Consider the following 6,806-nt stretch of genomic DNA (forward strand, 5'->3'; position numbering starts at 1 on the left):
CAGCTCACTGCAAGCTCCGCCTCCTGGGTTTACGCCATTCTCCTGCCTCAGCCTCCCAAGTAGCTGGGACTCCAGGCGCCCGCCACGTCGCCCGGCTGACAAAATAAACTTTCTAAATTAACTGAAACCTGTCTCAAATTTTGGGGGTTCACCTACCTAACGAGTCGCGTCAGTCAAATCAGTTATAACACTTTGCTGAGTAAGTTCTCACAATCTTTTTACAGTTCTATTACCACATTTGCCATAATTTTAAGGGATAAAACAAGGGCCTGAGAGTTTTACGTCTTTGTCCAGGTAGACACACTGGTGGGTGGTGGAAGAGGAACTGGACCCAAGGCCGTCGCCTTCACCTCTCTGGATGATTTCTAGTCTGTTCAGGTTCAACTGTGGCATCCTTTCTGCTCCAAAGCCTTTCAAGTTTCCAGTTGTACCTGACTTCTGTCTTCTTGTACCTATATTCTGAGTCAGCCCTGAGTCATACGCTAGGCCACAGCTGGAGGCTCTTCAATCCACAGAAGCCGCAAAACCACCTTATGAGAGATGGGGGCAGAAGGAGGCAGCCAAGAAAACCATGTGTGGATGGGCCAGTCAGGCTCCTTCGCACAGGCCAGCTGGACGAGGTGACTCAGGTGTCCCATCCAGGACACCTCCAAGAGCAAGATGGAGAATGAGGAAGGAGACTGCGATGAGCTGAGTTCTGATTGTATGTCAGGGACTGGCTGGGCTGGATGAGTGCTACACAAAGCTTATCTCACTGAGTCATCACACCAGTCCAGGGGGTGCATTTATTCTGCTCACGTTTATACACCCAGGAATGCAAGAATCAGAGAAGTCGAGCAGCGTGTCCAAAGGCCTGGGTCAGTCTGACTTGAGTCAGCCTGTGGTTTCCCGCACCAGGTGGAGTTCAGGGTGGCCTGCTTTGGTGCTGGGTCATAGTCGCTGGAGGAGAGATTCTCCAGTGGCTGGAGGGAGGGGATCTAAGGGGAGCTGGGCTCACAGAGCATGGGGAGATGAGGAAAAACACACTAGAAGCTCTGGCTCAGGGGGAGGCAGGTACGCTCTGGGATGAAATGTGTTGTGAACCACAGGATGATGGCAGCCACGGGAGAGGACATCTCTAATCACCCTCTTCCCTGGGTTCTACAAGAGTCACCAGGCTGGTTAGGAAGCTATTGTTTCTCAGCCCCAAACTCCCTACTCAGTACCTGCCTTCCGGTGGGGCAAGCCTGGGAAGGGCCAGCTCAGCTCTGCCCACAGGGCAGGGAGGGAGTAGGGAGGCTGGTGGGGAGGGGGACTGGTGTGGAAGCTGGTGGGGAAAGGGGAGGCTGACGGGGTTGGGGGGCATGGGGAGGCTGGCAGGGAGTAGGGGAAGCTGGCGGGAGCGGGGAGGCTGGCGGGTAGTGGAAAAACTGGCGAGGAGTAGGGAGGCTGATAGGGAGTGGGGGGGTTGGCAGGGAGGTGGGGATGCTGGCTGGGAGTGCAGAGGTTGGGGGAGGCTGGCAGAGAGTAGGGGAGACTGGAGGGACTGGGGGAGGCTGGCGGGGAGGTGAGGTAGGCTGGTGGGGAGGTGGGGAGGCTGGCGGGGACGGAGGAGGCTGGCAGGGAGTGGAGAGGCTGGCGGGGACGTGGGAGACCGGCAGGGACAAGGGAGGCTGGTGAGGAGGGGCTCCTCCTGTGGCTGCTTCCTGAGGTCTCCACGGTCCCCCTACCCTACCAGTACCCCCACCTGGCAGCAGCAGTTTCTTCTTGTGGCAGCAGATGGATTTGATTTTGCAGTGTTTCCAACCCAGAATCAGCCTCATAACACCCTGCTGGGACTCAGTAAGGACCTGTAGGGTGAGGCAGGCCTGTTGGTTGGGTCTGCACTTGCAGTTCTTCCTGCCACTAGCAGACTGCTTCTGGGCAAGTAGCAGACCCAGAAGCATAATGTACACCCAGGGGGTGGTCTGTTTTTCACCCCTTGTTAGGTCGCTATCAGTCTGCATGGAAAGTCTGCTGTGAATAGGACTCTGCTGGACCAGGGGCACAAAGTGCTCTGAGACACAGGGCTGCTCTCTGGGCTGCGCTGGGGTCCAGGTGTGGGAGGTGGCAGAAGGCGCAGGGTGTGTGTGCAAGCAGAGGATGCTCAGGAGGTTTGGGTGCTTTAAGGGGAGAATGTGTCAACTTAACATAATAGAAAGGGTCAGAAACTAGTTTAGAGAGGGTTTATTCAAGTACAGAGGTTGAAAATGGGCCCATCTCTGGGAAGCACAGATTCAAAGAATGGAAGTCAGTGTTACCAAGTGTAGAGATTTGGGATTGCTTTATATAAACAAAACTTAGGGGAATTTCACAGAATTTCAACGTCTGTGTAAGGCTTAATGCGTAGTTCCAATGATCTGATTACTTGAGGGAGTCCTCTTTTGGAAAGGTATATCTAACATTCCACACTGCCATCTAGGCTGAGTTAGGGTCAGGACCCTTAAGGAGGTAGTTAATCTATAACAAAGGTCTGTGATCCGAAGGCAGAGGTCTGGTGTCTGGTGTTTCCTAGTTATTTACAGAACAAGAAGAATGAGGAAGAGTTAAGCTGTAACCCCAGCAGGAGAATTGCAAAACGTGTTCCGTGACCCAGATCACAACCACACCTCTCTCAAGGCTTACAGAGTCCTGGAGGTTCCAACAGCTTTTAAATGTAATTTATTTTCACAAATGCAATTACATATTTGAATATCCTGGCTAGGAAATGTCCAGGAATGCCTGGAGCATAGATTTGAGAAGACTCTGTAAGACTAATTAACAGGGGAGAAATGCCCAGAATGGGTTTGGAGTCACAGGTTGGGGGACAGAGAGCCATGCCCAGAGCCGAAGGAAAGTGAGGGCTGGAGTGCTGCCTGGGAAAGGCCCAGAGGGGAGGAGCTCTTAGCCAAGGAGGTGAAATGGGATGTGAGGTTTGTGGGATGCAAGACACCAGAAGAAAGTTAAGCTTTGCGCAGTAGGGCTCCATAGGGAGCCACAGTGATCACTGTGGTGACTGCTGCCTTGAACAAATGGTAGGCAACTTTGCTAAAGGTGGGAGTTGAGCTTATCTAGCCAGGTATATTAGCCAGTATGTGAAAGCCACTGAAAGTTCAATGTATTTATAGTTGCAGTGTGTGTTTCTAAACCAAGTCCACCGTGCTCAGCAAAGTGACATCAGAGACTTCAGACAGAACACCCCACAGGCGTGGGGTGGGGAAGGAGCAGCGCTGGCACCAAGTGTGGATGCTTAGTGTGTGCTGAGAGTGAGTGGGGCTCTGCCTGGGGGGCTGCAGGGGCAGCAGAAAAAGCTATCTATAGAGTCCCTTACAGGAGACCTGTTTTTGTGACTTGTCTGAAAAAGGTCAGTCAGGTCAGACATGACTAAGCCCAGGAGCAATCATTTCGACAAGTGTTCCCGCGTGTTTAACAGTGAACCTGGGTTTTAGAAAATAGCAAAACAAAACTGAAACAAAAACAAAAACAGAAACCCAATTAAGCAAGACCCTTTACATACCTTCTGTAGGTGTCTGGTCTCTACGGGTAGAATGAGTCTGGGGAGTGGGGAGGGAGCAGTGATGATACGTCTCTGCATGCCTGGTCTGATGTCAGTTACAATAATCAAACATGGGTTGGGCACGGAGGCTCGCACCTGTAATCCCAGCACTTTGGGAATCCGAGGAAGGTGGATCACAAGGTCAAGAGATCGAGACCATCCTGGCCAACATGGTGAAACCCTGTCTCTACTAAAAATACAAAAATTAGCTGGGCGTGGTGACATACGCATGTGATCCCAGCTACTTGGGAGGTTGAGGCAGGAGAATTGCTTGAACCTGGGAGGCGAAGCTTGCAGTGAGCTGAGATCATGCCACTGCACTCTAGCCTGGTGACAGAGTGAGACTCCATTTCAATAAATAAATAAATAAATAAATAATAATAAAACTCACAGCAGGACCCCTGGCTAGCTGGGGAGGGGACCTGTGTGGGCGTGTGTTCCTGGGGCCAGCCTAGGAGAAAGTGCTTTTCCTGGGTGTGTGCCCAGGTCACCTGGCTGTAGGACATGCTTCAAGGAATAGGTCTGCCAGGTCACAGTGTTCCTGGACCAAACTGAGGGTCTGTGCTGTTTCTTGTGGCCCGGTAATGAGATACAGATGAACTGGAGAGGAAGAGAGTCTTTATTTCTGTAACCAGTTACAGGGAGAAGGCCTGGAAATGAAAACCAGACCAACTCAAAGTTACACAGTTTTCCAGAGCTTATATACCTTCTAAACTATATGTCTACATGTTAAGTGAGCATTCATCTAAAGACATAAGTCATTAACTTCTTTTAATCTATAACTAAGGTCTCAGTCCTGAAGACCTTCTGGATCCTCAGTAAGTTTACTTAATCTAAATGGGTCTTGGTGCTGGGGTGATTACCCTTATCTTGTCTCCTGCTGAATCAAAGGTCTGGGGAGTTCCTTTAGACCCCAACGAACTTGTCTGTGGAGGCCTAGGGAGTTTATTCAGATCCCCAGTAAAACTTGTTTAAACTTAATGGTCCTGTTAAGAATTCCTTCATTATCTTGTCATGCTTCAAGGCCCAGGAAAAGCCTAGGGAAAACCCTTGGTGGGCTCTTTGTTACAGTCCAGCCTTTTTATAAGGGCACTGGCTCAATCAGCTTTTAATGTTTAATGTAGATAGTCAGTGCTGGGACAGTTGTAACGCAGGCCTACATTCGTGAGACCTGGCCTGCCACAACAGGACAGCAAGGGAGGCAGGGGAGAATCAGGGAAGGTGAGGCTGAGGTTGAGGGTCAGTCCCCAGCCCCATGGTGGACCTCTGGTCCTCCTGCACCTGGGTGAGCTCCGGCGAGAGCCATGTGGCTTTCCTCTAGAGAAGAGCCTGTTGCCCATCCTATTATGGGAGTCTCCTCCTCCTCTTCCAGGTCCTGTGGATAATGACCAGCAGGGAGATCCCCAGTGGGCACCAGTGTATTTGCCTGTCAACGAGGGAACAAGTGAATCAAGTTCCTGTGTGGTTCCCGGAGGGGGAAGATCAGGTTTCACTTGTCGGGAATGGCTGGTGTGTGCATTTGGAATGGCTGGTGTGTGCATTTGGAATGGCTGGTGTGTGCATTTGGAGAATATGCTAGTGAACGTGGAGGGCTGTACCCTGTCCAGGCGGCAACAGGGCCTGTAGTCTGCACACATTTGGTTAAAACATTCTACACCATTTTTCAGAAAGGAGTCTGCCTTTCGGTGGATGAGGCACTGTCAGAGGGAGTCACTCTGAGTTCTGAGTCACTGTTCAGTCCGGGCTGGTTGGAAGCAGTTGGGTTGAATCTCAGCATTCAGGTTTGACATGTTCTGGGCAAGGATTCCTCTAAATGGAAACTTTTCTCTTTCCATTCCTTAAGGATGTGAAGAACCCAGCAGCCTTTCCTGAGGCTGTGTCTTCTGTGCATAGCATCTCCTAGAGCCATTCTAAAACACCCCTCCATGGATCTTAAAGCACCCCCTTTTTCCCTTAGGAGGGGGAGTTCTGCAGCTCCTTAATCTGGAGCCAGATGGATGCAACTAAGAGAGAAGAGAGAACTCCAGGCTGCCCCCATGGTGAATAGGGTGGGCCCAGCCTTGTGTGGTCCTTAAAGACAACTACGGTGGATGAGATGAAGCTCCCAGGGCACTGTGTGTACAGAAACAGCAGGAATCAAAATGGTATATACTCAATGAGTGCAATGCTAAAAAAAAAAAGTTTATGTGCCAACTCGGACTGGGGAAGTATACTGGGAAAAACAGGCCAATAGTAGATTTGATTGGAAGAGTAGTGTTTTGAGCAACTTTTGTTAAGCACTGTTTTGTGACAACAGTATATTTTGACTGATTGTGACAACAGTATATTTTTCTGCTGATATTTGTGGGTTCTTAGGCTTCTGTGGTGTAAAACAACCTTGATCAAAATGTGAATGGTTCAAGAAGTTAGTGAATCAGCTTTCAGGCCTGTCTGGAACAGAACAAAGGGGCACCCACTCAACAGCTCACTAAACTTCTTTTAAAAACCTGTTGTCTTCCAAGATTTGGGACTAATAATAAAAAAGCCTCAGGTAGCTTTTGTTCATAAATTACCATCAGTCTGTGATCTAACAGAGGAGATAAAGGCAGGGCAATAGGTATTTCTCCCAAGCCTTTTATTGTGATGATTTTAAAAACTATTATTTTTCAATATTTTGGATACTTCATGTATTTTCAGAAGAAAGCAGCCATGAACAAGTGTATGTATATTGAGAGTTAACCAGAAATATCCATTTTCATGGAAGTTCTCATTCTAAACATTGGACAGAATCAGCTCTATCCCCTAAACCAGAGGTTGGAAAACGATGACCCTTGGCCGAATCTGGCTTGCTGCCTGTTCTTTTGAACACAGTTTTATCGAAGCACAGCCACTCCCATTTACTTAGGTGTCAGGCAAGGATTCTTTCACTTAGAAATATTTGCCAACCCATGTGCTGAGCCACTGACATCGCCATCTAATCCCATGTGGCAACCACTGGCGGTAGATTTGCGGTTTAAACTCTTACTGGCCACTAATCTGGGTCCATTGATACAGGAGGACTGTGTTTTTTTTTTTTTTTTTTTTACAGAGTCTCGCTCTGTTGCCCAGGCTGGAACGGAGTGCAAGGGCACAATTGTAGCTCACTGCAACCACCTGGGCTCAAACAATTCTCCTGCCTCAGCCTCCCAAGTAGCTGGGATTATAGGCGCCCACCTATTTAATGGGAAAATAGCCACCACAACTGGCTATTTTTTTTTTTTTTTTTCAGTAGAGA

This window comes from Colobus angolensis, unplaced genomic scaffold, assembly GCF_000951035.1.
Source record: "Colobus angolensis palliatus isolate OR3802 unplaced genomic scaffold, Cang.pa_1.0 Scaffold559, whole genome shotgun sequence".
NCBI classification, from domain to species: Eukaryota; Metazoa; Chordata; class Mammalia; order Primates; family Cercopithecidae; genus Colobus; species Colobus angolensis.